The sequence below is a fragment of the Candoia aspera genome, chromosome 1 (genome assembly GCF_035149785.1).
Source record: "Candoia aspera isolate rCanAsp1 chromosome 1, rCanAsp1.hap2, whole genome shotgun sequence".
Taxonomy (NCBI): Eukaryota; Metazoa; Chordata; class Lepidosauria; order Squamata; family Boidae; genus Candoia; species Candoia aspera.
In genome coordinates this window covers 158,654,789-158,678,357 of record NC_086153.1, presented here as the reverse complement: position 1 = coordinate 158,678,357, position 23,569 = coordinate 158,654,789, and positions in this window count along the sequence as shown.

The following is a 23,569-nucleotide window of genomic DNA, read 5'->3' as shown; positions in this document are numbered from 1 at the left end:
TCTGTTACATCCTGAAGGATGCTGATACTCAATATTCACACATATTCATTATTGCACAAAGCATTACCTGGAAATCATTCCACCGATAAATAACACTTGTAACACTTGCCCTGAACACTTACAATCTACGATGATGCTCTATTATCTGAAGTTGTAATATCCAAAATTCGAAGAACCAAAATATAATAAAACTGTGCTGATCCAGATTTTGGCAATCCATCCATCAGAAGCTTCTAAAAAGAATGGAAGAGGAAACTATTTGTAACAGAAGAACATATGACTGATAGTAATTGGGAGAGATCTATATTTTAGGCTTAGCAGTTTAGCTCCTTCTATTGCTGTCTAGGGTGAATGAGCACCATCCGTTCATTGGTATAACTGTTGTGCTTTATGTTCATTGACAAATTGCATGCAGAAGACACATTCCTTTAACCAGAGAATTTGTCAGTCAGAAGTAGGAAAGCAGACAATGGACTAGTTGGTGTAAATCAACACAGCTCTGAGAAAATGGAATCTGACATGCCCCAGCTGGTGATCTGTAGCAAGACTGTCAAGAGCATCATCACCTGGTAAGGCAAAAGGCATTCCTGCTGCTTATGACTACAGCTGCCCATTTCTCTGGCATTAGTGTGGTTATTGGTTCACCTGCAATGTTTTGTTTTCTGCTTAAAAGTAGAGGGGAAGGAATGTCTCCACCATCCTAAGATGATGCAAATAGCTTCAACAAAATTCACTGTGGTAGTATTTCTTAAAAAGCCAAAAAATCTTGAAGAAATATAATGTGTGAATATAAACTTGTTCTTCTTAATGTGATTCATCTCTTCATCTGTGTTTTTCTGTCTTCCTTCCCACAACCCACTGTGAAATCACAGATAAACCTAGAATTAATACCCCAAGGCTTTGTTTTAAATTTGTGGTTCTTAAGTTGTTTCTGACTTAATGATGGCCAATCCTGGTGGCCATCATTTTGCCAGGATTGTCTGACAACAACAGTTTCTTTGAGTTCTTGTAAACTCCTGCTAGTATCATCAGTGATACTTTCAAGCCACTATCTTGTATTTTGTTGACCTCTTTTCAATTGCCTTTGGGGTTTTTTTTAAGCATCCAGATCTTCTCCAATGACTCTTGATTTCATCTTTACCCCTCAAAATATTTAAACCTCAGGTCATTATTAGTGAGCAACCTCATTTTGCTTCATCTGGCACCAAATTGTTTTCTTGTGGTCCAATATATTCTCAAAATATTTCTTCAGCACCTCAATTCACTTTTCTTCATTATACCTTTCTGATGAAATAGATGGAGACACTATAACCCAAAACAACCCATTTAGTTATTTCATTTGTATCCTGCAAGATGGTGCACATGGTCTTCCCTGTATTTTATCCCTAAAACAACTCTGTGAGTTAAGTTAGGCTAAGCAGAAAATTCAATTTAGTTCAGTGCTCTAGCCACTAGCTTGTGACTTTTCTGAAAGAAGCAAGGAGAAGCAAGGCAGGGATATGTCAATAACATTCTTCCTAGCAAATTATCCAGCAATATGAAATTTCATTTCCCTTGGTAATTCTATCCCACTTGTTTGTTAAGAAAAACAAAATGCTAAATTGGTCCAATCCAATCCTAGCCAGCAGTGAAAATTAGCTTTTAGATGAGCAAATGATCAGAACAGAAGAAAATTTTGGTCAAGACCATACATTTAGGTACCTGTCCTACAATCCTATTGATATAGTAGAAAGGTAAATATATACCTGCCTCTTCACCACACTTGTAAGATACGATGTGAGACAAGGCGGCCCTCTGCTTAGACACCAGAATACCTGTAGGTTTGCCTGGTGTGAATCCCTACAAAGCCTTACAGAGCTTGATCAAATTTATTTTGAGTAGACATATAGGAGGAGCACCCTGTTCAAGTTTCCATGCTTCGCTCGTTCCCTAAAAGAAATTTGGCCTAGAAATATTTGCTGTCAGTTGAACCTCGCCCTTTATATTGGGAAACAAAAAGCACCGAGTTCAGTTAAAACCACATGCTAGGTTTGGAAAGATACAAGATAATAGAGTTCTCCTTTCCTCCTGACTGATTTACCAGATGACAGAGCCCTAGAGAAAGGAAGCTATAATTCCTAAAATTCATTTTTCTTTCATGAAGTTCATTTATATCTGCCTTGATTTGCACTTGCCCTCTTTTTCCAAGTAAGCCTTTTAAACTGCAAAGCTGCTGGAATCTTTAACATTAGAAGAGATCTCTGTATCAGCATATAATGTTGTGAAATCAACCAGCAGCATCCCTAGCACATCGCACATGGGGCTTCATTTCTTATTGAGGTACAAGTCAGCAGAAGCAATCCCTGACCATCTGTGTTCTATAAATTACAGGAACACTGGCACATGCTGCTACTAAATCACCAATGAACAGGCTTTACCTTATGACACACGACATGAACTCTGCTGGATATTCCAATAAACTCCCATAAAGCATCTGATATAAACTCAGGATTATGTTTCCTTCAGGGATTGGGAAACTTAGATTTTTCTGTCCTTCTGGGAACCTCTGGTACTTAAGTCAAAATGTGCACATTATCGCTTTCCAAATGTGAGGGTCACATGCTATTGTCAGTTATCAACAAAGACAGTGATATTGGGGTAATTCTGTTTCAACCTACTGGCACTGGAATTCTCTTCCAATGGAAGTTTGATGGAAGTTGCTGCCAAAGTATGAATGTGTTTACAGAGAGGAGGCTTTCCTCTTTAAAACTTTGAAATAATTAAATTAGGTCAAGTGCAGGTAATTTGTGTTTGTCTACTGATTGGACTTATTGTTAAATGGTCCAGGAATCTTCATATACCTGATTTATTTGGTCTCAGTTTAAACAACCACCAAATTTATCTTGTTAGCACAGAATGATTTTCTTGAATCTGTACAATTTCATTTCAACCTGAAAGAGAAACAAATGTTAAGTTACATTAGTCAAGAGAAATTGTAGAACTATTGAAATGTTGTAGCTGTTGAAATGGGATGTCTATTTTCCTGCCACCAAATATTTTTATGCACCCCAATTTATTTCTCATAATAATAAATATGTTATATTTATATAGCTTTAATGGTAAGTGCAGAGGCCATTTCATATATCTATATTCTGAGTGATTATTATAATGGCTCTGGAAGACCAGGTAATATTAATTCTATTTTGCAGATCTGGGGTAGTAATGCAGTGAGGTTGAGGACTGGTTTAAGCTAAGGAAACATTCCTAGATTAGACCAATGGTCTCCATCTAGACCATCATTGCATTCCTCATGTAGGCTAAATAACATTTGCCTTTGCCTCCTATCTCTGGTTCTGGAGATAATATATAGCCATCATGACCAGTATCCATTGATAACCTTATCTTACATAGATTTGTCTGCTCCCCTTTAAAATAATCTCATACTCTATTTATTGTACAATGAAATGCAAAACAGTAAGTAGAATATTTAAAACCAGAGTTGAAATGACCACACTTTAAAATATTTGGGAAAATATTACTACTACCCCCACCACCTTCATCTCCAACCACAAAGTGTGTTCAGAAAGATACCATGGTCAAAAATATAAAAAACCGTTGGTCAGAAGTGAATGAGAATTCTAACTCATTCATCTCTTGCCGGACAGATAAATCCCTGCACTAAGCCATGCAATTGCTTCTTACTATAAGGTGGGAAAGCTATACTTTGAGAAGGCTAAATAGATAATGGTAAACAAGAATTATTTGTCAAATCAACAAAGTGAGATGAACCCCCAAAGATGCTTACCACCGAATTCATAGAAGTCATCCAGGAAACTTACTCTGTTTGATACATCTTAATTATAACAACTCATCATTTGAGATACTGTATTAGTCCTTCCGTGTCTCTTGCAGGAGAAGTTTGTGAAAATGGAAAGCATCACTGAAATTACTAGAGATGAGCCTCTAACAGGTGAAAAGACAACAATAAGGAATGCTGAATTGCTCAACATATTGTAATATTACCTTCATTTATGGTGAAAACTGCACTTCTTGGATATTAAAGATGCTCCTATTAGAAGCATGTGTTGACTTATATGTTTTTTTTTTTTGAGAGGGAGCAACTATTTGCTTCTTGCATGAGAAGCAAGGATAAATCCTCTATAGTATATGATGTAGGAGATTTGAAATGATTATTTCCTATACCAAGAGCTATATAAGCCTTCTCCAATCAGGTGCCCTCCAGATGTACTAGGATTACAACTCTAAGAATTTGCACCAGCATTCTGGGAGTTGTATTCCTAAAAAAAGCATATTTTATAATATGTTATATGCAAAAGCTGTTGTGTATCCAGCTTTCTGGAATTTCTAAATGAGCTTTATCCCTTTTTGAGATATACCATTTCATGATAGACACAAATTGGAACTGGATTTGGTGGTATGTGACTAGAAGCAGCTGTTTATCAAGTGGTACTTTATAGGAGTAAAAGCCATCAAAGTATTCCACCAAGAGGTAAGAAACTTTAGCGTAGCCCTCCCCAATCTGAGTGCTATATAGATGTGTGGATTACAACTTCTAGGGTTCTCAGTTATGCCTTTGCAAAGAAGCTAGTCTAGTCCACGCTCATGTTCATCGTTTCAATGTTAAAGTGCATCGTAATGTTTCGCGTGTCATTTGGCTGATGCGTGTTTCGGTTGGGAGGGGAGGAGGACTCTGTCTCAGGGGATGTTATCTGTATTCAGCAGGATTGGAATGTGTTTGGGTTATCTTGTGTGTTCAAGGTTTTCTTCCCAGGACATCAGCAGAAATTGTTACCAGCACCTGGGGTGGGGAACTTGAAATGGTTGGGCGAGGGGAGGGATTACGTTTGTGCCGAGGGTTTTTAGTTTGTATTTGGCGCGCTTTCCCTCATTCTCAGCTTTCTTTGTATTTACATATTATTCTTTAATAAATCAGATATCATTAAGCTTCTACTTGTGAGTCTAGTTCTGTCAGGGTAGGCAATCATTACAGCTAGTCTATGAACACCAACTAGCAGTCAGACACAATGAAAACTCCTTAATCTCACAACACATGGACAGACTGAACCATAGTTTTCAACTGGAAAACTGTGAGCATCCTAGACCAAGCTAAATCCAAGAACACTAGGGAATTCCTGGAAGCTTGGCATTCAGACAAATTAGCCATCAGTAGACGCATAGAGATAAACTACATTTACACACCATTCAAAAGAGACAATAAAAAAAGCTAAGAGGGAAACTGAAAGACCAGAACACATCAGCAGCCAACACCCAGATAAGCAGGGATTCACACCAGGCAAACAATCAAGCAGAAAACAATATCCTAATGAAGGAACCACCAAGGAGGAGGCCATACCCCACCAACACTGGCAGGGCAAGGTACTGTGTATAAAGAAGGAGCAAATCCCACACTCACACTGATGATGTTACCTAGCTGGGTAATGAAATGTCTGCAAGTGAACAACCAAGCTCAGAGAGCACCATGGACTCCACAGTTCAACCCTGAGCTACAGATATTCTCTTCTATGAGGAACTTTCACACACAGAGGAAACTTCTGAATTTTGCCCACTATGGAAAGAAGACATAAAAAAGGTATCTTCATGTGTCTCAGCCTCATATTCGTAAGATGGTCACCATCATTACCATCATTATCACCTACCATAAAGAGCTATTATAAATGTTAGAACAATATCTGTGAAGTTATCTGAACTTTTGAAATTGGCTATGTAAGTACTAGGCATTATGAAATGTAAACAGCAGTAATATTTTTGCTGGACTCATTGATTGATTGATTGGCTGCCCAACTCCAGTGGCATTTCGTGCATACTTGGCCAAAAGATATTACAACCCTTCACAGTTTCTTTTGCTACCAACTTCTGCTTTTGTGGCAGAAAATAGGTGGCATCTTCAAAATTGGATTAGAACATCATTCACAAAAAAATTCAAGATTTTCTAAAAGGTTGGAGGAACAAGGCTCAGGTAAGTTCCTCTTTTCCTTTAAGTGATTCACATACACACACACACACACACTTGCACGCAGAATATATGGAAATATTAAACCCATATCCTGTAAAGCAAAATTACAAGACAAATGTAATTTCAGACTAATCAAACATCTGAAATGCTATTGTTGGTAGTTTGGATGTCTGCTTGTTAAAATAGCAGATATTTCATTTTGAACATACATTTGAGGCATAAACAATTGCAGATATAACTTTCGGCAATTTGAAAACACCTAATCCAGTTCTTTAATTAATACAGCCTATTCTGAAAGTTGAAAGATTTATTGGTGCTGGCAGAAACATTTGAAAATAACTTCAGGAAGTTCATGACATACCATGTATCTCAGGGGGAATTCATTTTCCTACATATTTTTTCTTTGCCTTCATCAATAAATTCATTCAGAGATTTTAATATACTAAGCTAGAGCGTAGTTAAAAGGTTGTTAGAAAATTTTAATAGAAGGAATTATGGAAACATAAATATGAACAGAGACCTACTATATTTGTTATTTGCTTTATTTATACTTAAATACATCTAAGAATGTGAAGGACATTTAAAGTCTACTACAAAAAACAAACAAACACCACACCTGGAGATACTATATTCTAAGCAGTATTTTCAAAAGTATATATTACTGCATTAATTTAGAAATATGCAAAAGTAGTTAATTTAAAGATCCTGAGACTAGGTAATGGCATCTGGGGATGACCTTGGGAGACAGGAGGAAGAAGCGTAGCCTAAACAACAGCCTGATAAATGAAATGTGAGTTGGAAAGAGGAGGGGTGGCAAAAGCATCTCAGAAGGGACACTCCTTAGTTTTTGGGAGAGTAAAAATGAGGGACAGGAGGGGTGCTTTCAGACTTGAAAGATTCTGTTAATGAAACCTTACACTAAAGATAGAGCTAGTACTCCTGGTTGTGCTTCTTGTTTGGACTACCTCGCAAGGCTAACAGACTGGTTCACCAGCATACCAAAACTATGCCATGTACTGCACAATGCAACATTCTATCAGTACTGTAATGCTACCAAGGTACAATTACATGTATTAAGATTAAGAGATAAGAACAAACTGTTTCATTAGAAAATTCGGAGCAAACTGTTTCATTAGAAAATTTGGAACTGGGAAAAGGTTCATGCACAGTCATCTTTATTTATTTTTTTAATTAAAAGTATTTCGGTGCCATTTCTCATTATCCTATGCACATCTCCTCAACGGTAAGTTCCTCTGCATACAGTGAAGTTAATTTTCAGGTAAATATATTGTAGAATGGTAGCTGCGTTGGACCAAGTAAAACAACTAAACCAAATCAAAGAAGATATTGTTGAATTTACAGAAACTGTGATTAAACTAATAATTGTGATCATTTCACTTCCTGACTTTTGTGGCACAGAAGCAGTGTTTCCTTTGGCTATAGGAAAGTGTTATATACTCATTACACATACACACACAGTCATACTCCCATGTTATAGATGGAAGCTAAGCACATAGGCCAAAAGTAGTTCTCTGAATGACCCCAAGCTGATGTAAAGATAAGCTGCACACTTAAAACTGATGTAGCTACTTGCTTTGTGGAACAATTGCTTTTTTCAACTTAATCATCTAAGTCCCAGGCTGTACGGGGAAAGCAACTGATGAGCAGAGTACCTTTCTCACACCACCTGATATTTTATGATGCATACGAATTCTCTGCAATATGATGAGAGCCATTTTATGGACTCATTGGGGAGAGGTGTGCTGTAAAAAGTAACAGCCCTTCTCCTTTTTTCTTTTCTTTTTATATTTTTGTAGTCTAACACAGTGGAAGAAGATGGGGAAGATAGTTTCACTCCTAAGGAGAAATGATATCTCCAAGAAAAAAGCATTTTATAGAAAAGAAAAAAAAATGTCACAGATATTAAGTGTTCTCTGTTGAACTCAAACTCCTGTCCAGGTCTGGCATTTGCATGAATAAGTGAAATGGACATCTGACAATTTCACCAATAAAGGCACCAAAATAACTAATTCCCTAAAATTGAAGCATGAAGTACTTTCTGTCAGAACCGAGAAGGGAAATTTAGAACAAAACAGAACAGAACTAATTATTCTGGGTAAGCATAATATCCATCACCTTTTCCAACCTATCATTTATTGATGGAATAAATGTACATGCTTTATTCACCCATTCTGTAATCAGAAAAAGGCAGTATCTATTTGTGGGATCCATACATTGGGCCTGTGGAAATTACCGAAGAGTGCTTCACTTCTGTGATGCTTTTCGCCCAGTATTCCTTCACACCTGGTTTGCAAAAACATCATTTTGTCTTCCCTCCTCACATTCATCTAACAATCAAAGTGAAGCTGCCACATTATTTTCTGTGGCTTCTGAGGTCTTCTCCAGCATGCCCAATAGTCAGAAAGACTTCTGTTTTGTCTCCATGATACAAACCACTTCATGAAGGCAAAATTAGCCTCCTTGCCCAGATTTCCTATTCATGGGAGGCCAATCTTTTTCAACCCTGATATAACACACCATTAAGAGCCTAAATTAAATAACTGAATGAAGTGATTTTTAAAAAATACTTGCAAGGTACCCGAATATAGGCTATTCAGTAAAGGCAGAAAAAGAAGAACCTCCAGTGGCAAACAGAAGGCTTTATGGACTTTCCCTGTGGTTAGATTGACAACATTTTTAGTGATGGTGCTGGGAAGGAGCTAGTGGACCAATTTCTCCTGTGTTGTTTAATCAACTTCAATCTGTTCACTTTGATGATATGAAGATGGTGATAAATGAATTCAGTCCACAAGTCCTCTAGGGCCTGTTCCCTCTTGGCTGGGAGGGATCAGCTGTGGGAGTTTTAATTACCATTAATATCTCACTCTGCAGGTGAGGAGGTGCTGCCAACCTTAAGGGAGGTGATGGTACATCCCCCTTGGGGCAGGGGTGGTGGTGGATAGAATCCTCCTTTTCTTAGTCAACTTTTGAATCTTTCATTCCTTGCCAAAGTGGCTGATATGGCAGTGGTGAAAAAACTCCAGGTTCTTTTAGACGAAACATAATATCTAGGTCTGTTTCAGGTCAGTTTCAGGCCAGGCCAAAGCATCTACTGTAAATAGCATTGGCTGCCTTAATGGATGATCTGTTAAGAGATGCAATAGAGGAAATTTGTCCTTGCTTTGCTGCTGGATATCTTGGTAGCTTTTAATGGCATCAGCTATGGAATCCTTCTATCCACTTTTGAAAATTTGGGTTGGGGATATTGCTTTGTTGTTGTTCCACTCCTACCTTGAGGGTAAGTTTCAGAGAGTAGTATTGGGGGACGTCTTCATTCCATAGTCTTTAGGTTATGAGGTGCCTCAGGGCTTGATTCTGTTCCCATGCTATTTGGCATCTTTATGAGACCACTGGGAGTAATCATCAGAGGTTGTGTTGCTGGTTGCCCTCTTATGACATCCTTCTCTTTTCCAACTTCATCAGGTGTCCCAGGTCCCCAGACTGAATCACAGAATCATAGAATTGTGAAATTGGAAGGGACTATAAGGATCATCTTGTGTTAGTAGCTGGACTGACCACTTCTTGCTGGAATCCCATACTGCATGAATCCCACAACAATTGAATCTTTGTTCTTCTAGAGATTGTAGAAGTGGTTGCCATAGGCAAATTTTCTAAATTTTCTTTCAGTTATATGGAATTCTCTTGAGCTCGTACCTGGATGGTCTTGACAGTATGTGAATTCAGAGATAACAGCAAACCATATTTAATACAAATGATGTCTTGCAAACTGATTTTAAAGGGAGTTTTAATAGTCTAATGATGCTCCTCACAAACAGTAGCTTGAAATCTGGCAAAAACTCAAGCCCAATGCCAATTCATGTTTGGGTGTGATATCTGAATGCAACATTTGTCTTTAGGTGACTTTTAACAAAATAAATCCAAAGGAAAGAAGAACAACACAATAAAAACATACCCAGAGAGGAGCAGAGAATTGGCTGTTGGGACAATATAATGAAAACAGCACCTGTCCTCCATAAAACCTTCAAATGCAGAGGTTTTAAAAATTATATTTCTATTTCAGCTTTATGTTCAAGGAGATGTACTACTTTCAGAGTACCTTGGTTATTGATGCTTCCCAGTGAAACAAAATTGGCCGTGAATGAACCTAAAATGCTATCAGAAATGAAGAAGAACAGTGAAGATGAAGCAACTAAGTGAAGCAGCTTTACTTTGAACTTTTTACTGATAGAAAACATCTAATTCAAGCAGCAGATTTTATCTGGAAAAATTCAGCCTAGCTGTGCAACCTTTTCCCCCATCCAAATACAGCAACCAAAGGAACAGTATTGTGTATTTCCAAAAGTGGTTCCAATTTTTGGAGGACGTACTCAAAAAATAGATATTGGCTCACTTGCCATTTTTTTTTCTCTGTCTTCTGGAATCAACAAATCTACTGGGGTACTGATTGCTTTAATTAATTAGTGTACAGTTGTATATGTTTTATAATTCTTGTGCTCCAGAAACCTTGGAAAGAGCTGGATTATGCATGGTTAACAAGGAATCATGTGCTATACAGCTCCTTACAGTACTTTGCATGTTCTCCATGTGGCTTTTATTCCATTAGAATGATCTGTTCACTAGTAACCTGTGTAGAAAGAATGTTATGAATTCTGATCTGACATCTCAGCCTCAAGTTCCTAATTCTGAACCTTTAAACCTGCAGCCAAATGTCTTATATGAAGCCTTATTCTGGATGCTGTTTACCACCTCATATCCCTCCTGTCTGTTCTTACACCTAGGGATGATATAATACCATATATCCTGTGCCAGTTCTTGTTCCTGCTTTTGAGGCTTTCTAGATCACCAAGCTTTTAAAATGCTTAGAAGTTGTCTTTATTATCTGCTGAACTCTGCTGATAGTCATAGCTGTATGATCATGGATATGTATATATTTTTATGAGTCACAAGTTTGCAGAGAATATCATGGTCAAGGAACTGCTATGTTCAAGAGATCCACTGGCAAGTTTTTTTTTGCAATCAACTGTTCCACAAAAGTGCCCATAACAGAAGAGCCTGGAGAGAGATGAAGGGATTTTTGTTAGTTACCAGCCCTGCACAGTGGAGGTCCTTTGATTCACTGTGGTGGGATCAAAAGACCCTTGGCTATTGACCAAATTAAGATAGTATGGGCAACCTTTGATTGGTTGACGTCATAGGGGTCTACTAACAAAACAGGTTTATGAAAAAATAGCAGCACCTGCATTTTGATATCACAATATGCTTTTTGACATCTTTTCATCATTGTGGTTTGTAGTGGATGCCTATGACATTGTAGTAACCCAGCATAAAGAAGCCATTGTGAGTGGCTGCAAACTTGCTGGCATTTTAGGGCTAGCAGAGCTGTGCTGTTCAACTCTAGCCAACCACTAGATGGCAGCAAAGGGCTATAGAAAAATCCAATTCTTTGTTGCCATCTTGAGGTGTTTTTTATTTTTGCAGCCCAGAGCTACTAGTCTTAGTCACATCACATTAAGTTTGCATTACAGAAGACCTTTTGGTAGAGGGGAAGATGAGAACAAAACATACGTTAATAGAAAATTGGAAGGCCCAAGAATAAAATTTATATTTATATGTATAGTGTATCTTTTTAGTGGTATGGTGTTTTTATTATCTGTAAACTGCTCAGAGTTGTTGTATACAAGTTGAGTGGTGGAGAAGTTCGATAAATAAATAAATTAAAAAAAAACCACTATGGGGAAAGAAGGTTAATTGCAGATGATGTAACAAATTGCATTAAAACACTGAAGCTGAGCACAAATGTTCATTAGGGCTACCAGTTCTGGGTTGCAAATATCCAGATGACCACTAGATGGCAGCAAGGAGATACAGAAAACTCTTAACTCTTGGCTGCCATCTAATGGTCATTTAGATTTTTCCAGCCCTCATTTGGTACCTGACATGACCAGAGATTCTGTCCTAAGAGCCAGGAACCACGCTGAGACAAGGAATAGGTCTCTAGTGTTTTATTACTGCTACATAGACAGGAAATTCTAACAAACTGAAGAAGCATGGGAAAAACCCAGACAGATAAACCCCAAAGTCAAGGCGGGTCTGATCTGTGTCTCTTTGAATGGCTGCTTAACTCCTCAGTACTACGCATGCGTTTCCCCCCCTGGATAGGGGCCCCCTCCTGCTCACCATCAGTACACATGACATCACCCTCCCCTCCAGATTCACATTCCATTTCAGCCCCCTCCCATCCAGAGTTCCTCCCTCCCTCCAGGGTCTCATGAGAGTCCATCTCCCCCTCCAAGCTCCCATGGGAACTGGGCAACAATGGAAATTCTTCAAAGGAAAACTCCTCCAAGGACGAATCAGTGCTGCCCTCCAGGTCTGATAACGCTTCTGGCCCAGGTGGCTGCTGCTGGAAAATAGCTAGATAATTAGAAGATTCTTTCCCCCCCCCCCTTGGGAAATGCAAGCCGGAGGTGGAGGGCTGTGGCTCCCCCTCCTCCTCTCACTCTGGCCTCAGAGCCTCTGGTGGGGGTGGAGGTTGCCAACTTATGAACTCCTCTGCTTGAGATTCCTCTGCTTGCTCAGCCAAGTGAGGAATCTCTGGTAGAGTGTGAGGCTTGGGTTTGTGAGGGAAAAGCTGATGGAATCGTTGAACCAGCGCTGGTGCATGCACATCTCTGGCATTTTCCCATGTGCGCTCTTCCTCAGGGTACCCTTTCCAGTGTATTAAATATTGGATGCCCCTTCCCCTCCTCCTAGAGTCCAGAATTTTCTTGACTTTGTATTCCTCCTCCCCCTCCACAATTACTGGAGGTGGGGGGGGGCATTTGCGATCATAAGGTACTTGGGGGAGGGTCTTTGGCTAGCAAGGCTCTGTGAAAGACTGGGTGGATTTTCATGGATGCTGGCAGCTTTAAGCGATAAGCCACTGGATTTATCTGCTGTACCACAGTGAAAGGGCCCACAAACTTAGAGTCCAACTTCTTGGAGGGCCTAGTAGAGGTCAAAAACTTGGTAGAGAGCCACACTTTGTCTCCTACCGCAATCGCTGGCCCCTCTTGTCTGTGAGCATCTGCAGCTCTCTTGTAAGCACTCTTTGCCCTGTTCAGCTGCTCCTTTAACAACTCCTGTGCGGCTTGTTGCTCTTTAAGAAAATCAGCCACGGCTGGAACAGCTCCCTGCTGGGAGGAGGTGGACAACACCCAAGGGTTAACCCTGTAGAGTGCTTGGAAAGGAGATATCTTGGTCAAGGATTGCACAGATTTGTTATAAGTAAATTCTGCCATGGGGAGCAGGGCTGGCCAATTGTCTTGCTGATAAGTGGTGTAACTCCTGAGATACTGCTGTAACCATTGGTTAATTTTCTCAGCTTGCCTGTTACTAGCCGGATGATGCAATGATGATAGGTGGATCTGGACCCCTAATGACTGGAAAAGCGCCCTCCAGAACCTGGAAGTGAACTGAGGGCCTCTGTCACTCACCAAGTGATTTATCATGCCTCTATACCTAAAAACATGGTCCATAAACAACTGCGCTGTGGCTTGTGCAGATGGGAGGCCCTTGCAAGGAATAAAATGAGCCATTTTAGTGAAAAGGTCCACCACCACTAGTATGGAAATCAGCCCCTGGACCGGGGGTAAATCAGTGATGAAATCCATGGAGATTGTATCCCAAGGTGTCATGCGCTGCCTGCCTCTGAATAATACTCAGACACTGGTTCGATGGATCAGGCTCTGGTTTATTCACAGCGCAGTTACAGCGTCGGAAGAAAAAAGCTGAGAGTGACAGGAGCGCGCCGGTGCGGGGTTTAAATACCCCGCGCCGGTCAGCGCCCCCTCACTCGCGGTCACGTCACCCCCCTTTGTCCAATACGTTGCCCTGCCGGTGGGTGAGGGGTTGTGAGGCCCCGCTGGCGTTCCGGGATCGCCCATCATCGGGTTTTCTATTCATCCGGTGATTGCTGTCAGCTGGGCGATCCCCGTTGTATTGGCGCTGATGGCTCGGGTGTGCTCCGTGATCCGTTTAGTTATTGTTTGTTGGCCGTTAGTCGTTGTGAGTTGATGGCTACTTATCTTGAGCCCCTTCTCCTGTTTCCTTGCTATTGTCATGTGTGCCATTGCGCTGATGACTTCAGCTCAACGGCACTCATGACATACTGCCCCCTGTCCGAATAGTGCTCCCCCCCGGTTTTCTTTTTTTTTTTTTTTTTTTCGGTGGAGCTGTCAAAACGGCACTTTTTTTTTTTTTTTTTTTTCAAAATTCCCGCCGGAGTAGTTGTCGCCCCTCCCTTTGCTCCTCCCTCTACCACGTGCCTTCCCAGGGTGTGTCCATGGTGCGCATGCCCGGGTCACGTCCTGGCGTGCGCATGCTCCAGCCACACCCTGTTTGTTTGGCTCAGTTCGGCGAGGAGAGAGGCGTGGCTGGTCGGGTGCTTATCAGCTCCAGGTAGGGCCCTTTTTTTCATTTAAAGTGCGTCGCCTTTGTTATATCTCCTGGGCGTTGCCCCCAGGTTGCCCTGTTGACTTGCTTGCCACTCCCCCGCGGCCGGGGGGCGGGGGGAGGGTGCTGGCGAACGCTTGTCACCACCTCGTGGACCTGGGGTGGGGGGAGTGAGTCCCGGGGGGGGAGGTCCACCCAAGTCGCGGGCTTGGGGGGGCCCTTTCCCTTGGGGCACGGGAGGCGAGGGGGGGGCTGCGGGGGGGGGTTTGCAGGGGACGGCTTGCTGACCTTGGTTGTGGCTTGTCGGGGTATGCCCGGTGAAATGCTCTGGTTAGGTCAGGCGTGTTAACGTTGTGCGCCGCCACCCATTCCGGGTGGGGGAAGTGTTTCCACCTGACCAGATAGTGTAGAGTTCCTCGTTGCTTGCGGGAGTCGAGTATGTCCCTTATCTCGAAGTGGTGTTGCCCGTCGATCATCACCGGTGAGGGCTGTGGCGTGCTTGGGTGCCATCGAGAGGTGGTTGCCGGTTTCAGGAGGCTGGTGTGGAACACCGGGTGGAGTCTCCGTAGGTTGTGTGGCAGGTCCAAGCGTATTGCTACCAGGTTCACTATTTGGGTGACTCGGAACGGCCCGATGTACTTAGGCCCCAGTTTTTTCGAGGGTTGGGTTGACTTTAGGAACTTGGTGGATAGGTAGGCCATATCCCCCGCTTGGAACGTCGGTTGTTGGCGCCGGTGCTTGTCGGCCTGCTCTTTGTAGGCTGCCTGTGCGTCCTTCAGCGCCGCCGTGATTATTGGCCATGATTCCGCGATCTTCCGTCCCCAGTCGCTAGCGTCCACCTGGGGTTCCGGGGGTTGAGGTAGCTCCGGTATGGGGACGAAGTCGTGCCCCGAGACTACTTCGAACGGAGTTTTCCCCGTGCTCGTGTGGACGGCGTTGTTGTATGCGACTTCGGCGAACGGGAGCAGTTCAGCCCAGTCGTCTTGGTGATAGTTAGTATATGAGCGTATGAATTGCTCTAAGGTGGCATTAAGAACCTCTGTGGCTCCGTCCGTCTGGGGGTGCCAGGCCGTAGATAGGGCCTGTTGGGTCCCCGTCAGCTTTAGGAAGGCCCGCCAGAATTTGGAGGTGAACTGTGTGCCCCTGTCGGTCACCACACGTGTGGGACATCCGTGTAGCCTGTACACATGGATGAGGAAGAGTTTGGCTAGCTGTTGTGCGGATGGGACCGACGTGCAGGGGATGAAGTGGGCCTGCTTTGAGAAGTAGTCCTTCACCACCCAAATGGTCGTTTTCTTCTGGCTGGGTGGGAGGTCCACTATAAAATCCATAGAGATTTCCTCCCATGGGCGGGAGGGTTCTGCCACCCGTTGTAATAGCCCCGCGGGTTTGCCTGGTGCCCGTTTGGCCCTAGCGCACGTTGGGCAGGACGCTACGTATGCTTTTACGTCTCGCCTGAGCGCGGGCCACCAGAATTAACGCCGTGTTAGGTGTAGGGTCTTGAGGAACCCAAAGTGTCCCGCTTGTTTGGCGTCGTGTGACCTATGCAAGATCGCCTGGCGTTGCGAGTCCGGGACGTAGATTCTGCCTTCCCCCCATGCTAGGTCCTGTGCCATCGTTACCTTGTCGGGGTTTGCCAGGAACCAGGGGTCGGTTTTGAGGGCGGCGGCGAGGTCCGTGCGCATTCCCCCTGGTAGTTGCGGTTGGCTTCTTCCGGTCGCCGGTTGTCCCGCCGTCGGCTGCGCCGTAGAGTCGAGCTGCCTCCGAGCGCCGCTTCGGGTGGTCACGGCCATCCCCAGTTGCGAGGCGGATAGGACCGTCCCAATGGTGTCTGGGGCAGGCTCTTCGTCTTGGGGCAGTCGGGAGAGGGCGTCGGCCAGGAAGTTCTTTTTGCCCGGCATGAACTTCAGCTGGAAATTAAAGCGGCTGAAGAATTGGGCCCATCGGACCTGTTTTGGGCTAAGGCGTCTGGGCGTTCGTAGGGCCTCGAGGTTCCGGTGGTCGGTCCAGACCTCGAATGGTTGGGTGGCTCCCTCGAGTAGGTGTCGCCATGTCTCTAGCGCTGATTTTACCGCGAAGGCTTCTTTCTCCCAGACGTGCCATCGCCTTTCTATCTCGGAGAACTTCCTTGACAGGTAGGCGCATGGTTTCAGGAGTCCCGTGGGGTCTTTCTGTAGCAGGATGGCCCCCAGGGAGAAGTCTGAGGCGTCGGATTGGACCACGAACGGCCGTTCTGGGTCCGGGTGCGCAAGGATTGGCTCCGTAGTGAACAGCGCTTTCAGCTTGTTGAATGCGGTCTGGCACGCGGGAGTCCAATTCAGCACTGTGCCCGGGTTCTTGGCGCGTCGGGTGTCCCCCACCCCTTTGGTTTTGAGGAGGTCCGTTAGGGGGAGGGCTATCTCTGCGAACCCCCGGGCGAATGACCTGTAAAAATTCGCGAATCCGAGGAAGCTCTGTAGTTGGCGTCTGTTGCGGGGGCGCTCCCAGTTTAGCACCGCCTCGACTTTTGCGGGGTCCATTTCTATGCCGTCCCTGGAGATTCGGTACCCCAGGTAGTCTAGGCGCGCTTTGTGAAACTCGCACTTTGTAGGCTTGGCATAGAGCTGCGCCCTTCTGAGCTTGTCGAGGACTTGCCTGACTAGGGTCACATGTTCCTCGTGCGTTTTTGTGTAAATAAGGACGTCGTCGATGTAGACCAGGACCCCTTTGAACAGATGTTCATGCAGTACCTCATTGATGAGCTGCATGAACACCCCAGGGGCCCCCGCGAGTCCGAAGGGCAGTACTTTGTACTGGAAGGCGCCTAGGGGGCAGTTGAACGCAGTCTTCCATTCGTCCCCCTCCCTGATTCGGATGCGATAGTACGCCTCGCGAAGGTCCAGTTTGGAAAAGACTTTGCCCGTGGACAGTTGGGCGAGCATGTCCTTCACCAGGGGTAAGGGGTATTTGTTGGACAGGGAAGCCGCGTTTAGGCCCCGGTAGTCGGTGCAGAGCCGTAGGGTGCCGTCTTTCTTCTCCCGGAATAAGACGGGGGCTCCGACCGGTGAGCATGCTGGCTCTATGAATCCCCTGTCTAGGTTTTTATCGATGAACTCCCGGAGGGTTGCCATCTCCTTCGGGGTCATCGAGTAGATCTTTGGTCTAGGTAAGGGGACGTCGGGCAGTAGGTCGATCCGGCAATCCGTCTTGCGGTGGGGGGGTAGTTGGTCAGCTTCTGCCTCTCCGAAGACCTCGGAGAAGTCGGCGTATTGTTCCGGTAGGTCTGCTGTGGTAGCGGCGTTGTCTTGTGTAGTCGCCTCCGCTCGTCCTACAGTGGGGTTGGTTCTGCCCGCTGGAACTGGTGCTCGATACTCGCCGTCGCCGAATGTGAAGGTGCGGGTCTCCCAGTTGATGCGCGGGTTGTTTGTCGCGAGCCATGGCATCCCCAGGACTGCAATGGGCCGTCCGATGTGAGTGACGACGAACGATGTGCGTTCGGTGTGAGTGCCCATTTGCAGGGTGACCGGCTCGGTTTGCAGCGTGGCTGGTTTCCCTCCCGCTGTGGAGCCGTCCAGCTGGTGGAATGCCAGCGGCGTGGGGAGGGGGAAGCAGCGGAGGTCGAGTTTGGCGACTAGGTCAGGGTGGATGAGGTTTTTTGAGCACCCCGAGTCCACTAGTGCCGCGGCCGTGGTGGCTCCGTTGCTGGCAGAGAGTTTGATTGCCGCCATTATTACGGGGCTTTCGTCGTTCCGTCGAGGTGGTCCACGCTGCTGTCCCACCGCCTGCCTCGCAACGCGTTTCAGGGCAGGCGGGGAGCTTTTCCCGCCGGCTGGTCGGGGTCTACGTTATCCTCTTCCCCCCAGTAGGCGTCCCAGCCTTCCTCTGGTGTCGCTGGGGCCACGGTCATTCGGCGGTGAGGGGGCGGCCCCAGGTTGGGTGGTTTGGGGCTAATTTTCGGGGTGGGTTTAGGCGCACTGGTCGGCGGTCGGTTGGCGAAGCCATCCACCGTCTTGTGCCCTAATTTGCCACACTTCCCGCAGGGCTCCCGATTGAATTTCTTTTTTGGGTATATGGGACCGGCCATCCCCACGTGTGGTGCGGGTACCTTTTTTCCGGCATAGTTTGTGTCTTCCGTGGTTGTCATGAGGAAGGTGCGGTGCGCGTGTTCGGCTTTCCCCGCGAGGTGGATCCACCCGTGTAGCGTTTCTGGGTCGTCGCGGTAGAGGGCCCATTGGAGAACGTCGCGATTGAGCCCCCTTTTGAACATTTCCAGCAGGGTGGTCTCGGACCAGTCGCTGACCTTCCCCGCGAGGGCTTTGAACTCCAGGGCATAGTCAGGGACCGTGCGTGTGCCCTGTTTAAGTCTTTGGAGTGCGCTTTTCACCCTTACTTTGGCTAGGGGGTCTTCGAAGTAGTTTTTCATCTCATTGATGAAGGCAGGGAAGGTGGCGAGGGCGGGGGAGCTGGACTCGTACAGTTGGACGTACCAGTCCACCGCCCTGTCTTGTAGTTTGATCACCACGGCGGCGATCTTGTCGGCCTCGGAGTCGTAGGAGTGTCCGTGCCTCCCCATGAACTCCCTGGCGTTCGTTACGAAGAACGAGAGTTTCATGGGGTTCCCATCGAAGAAGATGGGGAAGTCCTTTGGGGCCCGGGCATTTTGCGCGGCCCTGCCTCTCGCTTCCCGGTCTGTGGTGTCGTCCGCCTGTGCCGTCTGCTGGCCCTCCGCTGGCCCGTGGGGGTTCGGTGCTTCGCTCGGGGTGTGGGCCTGTGCGGGGACGTCGTTGGGTGGCGCAGGGGGCATAAGCGACTGGAGCATGGTCCGGAGTTCCGTCAGTTGAGCCCGCATGGCCGCGAGTTCAGCTCGTGCCTCCTCGTCCACAGGCCGCGCCGCCGCTGGGGCCGGTTCCGTTGGTGCGTCAGCGGGGGTGGGTTGCCGGCGGGGTTCATCCTCCCTCTGCCGCTGGTCCGCTTCCCCCGCCATCTGCTGGGTGTCTCCATCGTCCTCCTCCGTGTTGACCGCCGTTGGGCTGTCGCTCCACGCCCGTTGCTGGGGTGCGATGTGGGGCGCGGGGTCCTCCGCTGGTTTCGGAAGGCATGCTGCTCCCTCCCGTGGTCGGGTTGCCTCCGTCGCCATCTCCCCTTGGGGTTGGAGCTGAGGCTCGGGTCGGGTGGGGTGGGCGTCCATGGCTCCGGGAGTCCGCGGTGCCTCTGGCCTTGGTCGGTCCTCCTCTGTCTCTTGCCGCGCGGCTCGCCCTCCTTGCCCGCGTCGCTCCGGCTTCATCTGGCTGGTCTTCTCGCCGTCTATTCCTCCTGCGGCTCGTTGTCGTCCGGTGGGGCTCGGCGAGGCTGAGTTTATGACTCTCAGCTTTATGTCATGCGCTGCCTGCCTCTGAATAATACTCAGACACTGGTTCGATGGATCAGGCTCTGGTTTATTCACAGCGCAGTTACAGCGTCGGAAGAAAAAAGCTGAGAGTGACAGGAGCGCGCCGGTGCGGGGTTTAAATACGCCCCCTCACTCGCGGTCACGTCACCCCCTTTGTCCAATACGTTGCCCTGCCGGTGGGTGAGGGGTTGTGAGGCCCCGCTGGCGTTCCGGGATTGCCCATCATCGGGTTTTCTATTCATCCGGTGATTGCTGTCAGCTGGGCGATCCCCGTTGTATTGGCGCTGATGGCTCGGGTGTGCTCCGTGATCCATTTAGTTATTGTTTGTTGGCCGTTAGTTGTGGTGAGTTGATGGCTACTTATCTTGAGCCCCTTCTCCTGTTTCCTTGCTATTGTCATGTGTGCCATTGCGCTGATGACTTCAGCTCAACGGCACTCATGACCCAAGGCCTACTGGGGGTGGGTAGGGGGTGCAAGAGTCCTGTGGGCTTCCCTGAGAGAGGCTTGTCTTGTCTACAGGTATGACAAGAAGCAACGTAACCCTTTATGTTTGCAGTCATCTTAGGCCACCAGTAGTTTCTCAGAGCTCTATGGAGAGTTTTGAAAACACCTCCATGGCCTGCCATTTGATGGTCCTGGCAAAGTCTCAGTACTTCTTCCCTCAATGAGGGGGGAATGTATAATCACCTGCTATGCCAGAGGATTCCTGCCTCCACTTTAAAGGGGGAGGCTGTGTCTTGCAGGCTCCTCTGGAGGTCATCCATCCTGGCCCTGGCATATGGGTCCTGTTGCTGCTGAGCTCTGACTCTTGTAAATAGGGCCTCTGCTTGTCTGCCTGCTGCTAAAATCTCTGTCTGGTTCCCCCTCATAGACTGCTGAAAGTTGTGAGGTTGTAATATAGTAGCCTGTACCTCCTGGTGAGTAGCGGGGGTTGCCTGAATGGATCAAGACAGGGCATCTGCCAAACGGTTCTGTGCCCTGGGAACATAAGAAATAACAAAATTGAAACGGGAGAAAAACTGGCTCCATCTGATTTGGCGTGGGGTGAGGGATCTGGTGTTTTGTAGAAGCTGTAAATTCTTGTGATTGGTGCAAACTTTCACAGGAAAGGTTGCACCTTCTAGCCAGTGCCTCCACTCTTGAAATGCTGCTTTAATTGCTAGCAACTCCTTGTTAAAAACATCATAGTTTCTCTCTGCTAGTGAGAGTGTGCAGGAGAAAAATGCACAAGGGAGCAATGTATTCTCTGTTTTGTTTGTATATTGGAATAAAACAGCAGCAGTAGCAAAATCTGAAGCATCTGAATGCATTATGAATTGCTTCGTGGGATCAGGGTGCTTTAAAAGTGGCTGGGATGCAAAGAGCTGCTTAAATTCTTGGAAGGCTGCTTGCTCCCTCTCCCCCCAAATGAATTTTGATCCTTTCTTTAAAAGCTGTGTGAGGGGTTTAGCCCTGTCACTAAATTTATTTATGAATCTCTTGTAAAAATTGCAGAATCCTAGAAATTTTTGTACCTCTTTCACATTTCGGGGAGGTTGCCACGAGAGAATTGCCTGGACCTTAGAAGGATCCATGGATATGCCTTCTGTTGATATTTTACAGCCCAGGAAATGTAATTCAGTTAAATCGAAGGCACACTTCTCTAGCTTGGCGAACAGCTTGTTCTCTCTGTCTTTGTAAGACATTACGTACATGGGTTACATGAGTTGTAGCATCCTCAGAGAATATTAATATGTCTCTAGATAAATGACCAGATCTAGTAAATGATCTAGTAAATCAGAGAAAATTTGATTCATAAATTGGGAAAATATGGCTCCTGCATTAGACAAGCCAAAGGGCAAAACAAGGTACTCAAATTTACCAAACCTTGTATCATAGGCAGTCAGATATTCATGCCCCTCTTTCATCCAGATCAGACTGTATGCATTCCTGAGGTCCAACCTAGTAAAAATGCATGTTTTCTGTAAGCGATCCAGCAGATCAGATATTAGGGGGAGTGGGTAATTTTCCTTGACCGTGACTTTATTGAGGGAACTGAAATCATGCACCACTCTCATGGATGCCTCCTGGTTTGCTGGTGCCAATGGGTCAGGCTTCTTCGGTATGAAGAAGGTAGGAGCAGATGCTGGGGAAGTAGATGGTCGGATGAACCCCTTTTGGAGATTAGAATCCAAGTAATCCTTTAAGGTGGCTAGTTCCTCGGGGGACATGGGATATTGTTTCCTTGCTGGAATCTTGGCTCCTGGTATCAACTCAATGGTGCAATCACAGTCCCCATGGGGGGGTAGTGCTGTGACCTCTTGTTCGCTGAAAACGTCTGCGAAATCTGCATACTTGGCTGGCGACTGGATCCCCCCTGCTTCCGTGACTGCATTGGTTGCTGGAGAGAGAAGAGAGGCTTGAATCTTGTGGTGCTGACATTCCTTAGCTGGGAAGGAGATTACTTCCATAGTCCAGTTCAACAATGGGTTGTGGATCTTCAGCCAAGGTGTGCCCAGGACTATAGCCACATTAAGTGATGCAGTAACATAAAGTTGGATTCACTCAGTGTGGTCTCCCGTTGTTAGTTGCAAAGGTTCTGTGAAACTTCTAATCGGCTCTGGCTGTCAATGGTCTCAACTTCTATGGGACATGGCAATTCTATGGTCGGGATGTTGAGGTCTTGTACTGTCTGTATGTCAATAAAATTGGTGGAAGCTCTGGAATCCATGAGGGCCTCTAGCTTGACCTGGTGCTCTGGGTTTACGTGCATTATGACTAGTAAGTAGTAAAAGGATTGCCTGGAATCCTCGGAATGAGCCCTTCTTAATTGATTGATGGTCTCCCTGCTGAGCTCTGTGGAGGGAGACCGATAGAGTTTCCCTGGTTGGAAGTCGAGGTGGAGGTGGCTCTTGGTTCTGCTGCTTGCCCTGGGGCTCTTACGGAATTTGCTTGGCTTCTTGCTGGGCAAGCTCTCACCATGTGCCCCTGGAGTAGAAACAGAGGGCTCTCTCTCTCCTTCTCTGTCTCTCAGCCTCGGAAATAAGCCTCCTGCTTGCCCCAATCTGCATCAGCTCCTCTGGTCCTGAGTAAAGAGAAGGTGCGGAGAGAGCTGGAAATCCTGGAAGCACTCTGAGGACCCTGTTTCTCCCCAGCTGCATCTGTCTGAGCTCTTCTAGCCTGGTGACTACAACCACAGACAGCTGATATAAACCTTCTAGGGTAGCTGGTGTTCCCTGATGCACGAATTCATTTTTAATTTCTTCATCCAGCCCCTGTTTGAATTGGTCTTTCAAAGCACTCTCATTCCAGTCCAGATCTCCTGCTAACAGCTTGAAATCAGCAATGTAGATTCCCACTCTCTTGTTGCCTTGCTTGAGCTTCCGAATTTCCCGGCTGGCAGTGACCTCTCTGATCGGGTCGTCAAAGTGTTCTCGGAACCCTGCCAGAAAATTCTGGTAGTCGTTGAGAATTGGGTCGTTGTTCTCCACCATGGGAATAGCCCATTTGGCTGCTGGGCCCTTTAGCAGACTTAAAATGAAGGTGACTCTGGTTCTGTCTGTGGGAAACTGTGCTGGTCTGCTGTCGAAAAACATTGTGCACTGTGTGAGAAAGGTTCTCAACTGTCCTGCTTCTCCTCCAAACTTCTCTGGTAGACTGCCCTGGGATCTCAAGACTACTGGCGGAGCTGCTGCTGCTGCTGGCACCAGTTGTAGGTTAATCAGAGCTGGTTGTTGTAACTGCTGTAGCATGGCTGCTTGTAATGTGTTGATCTGGAGATCTACTTGTTGTT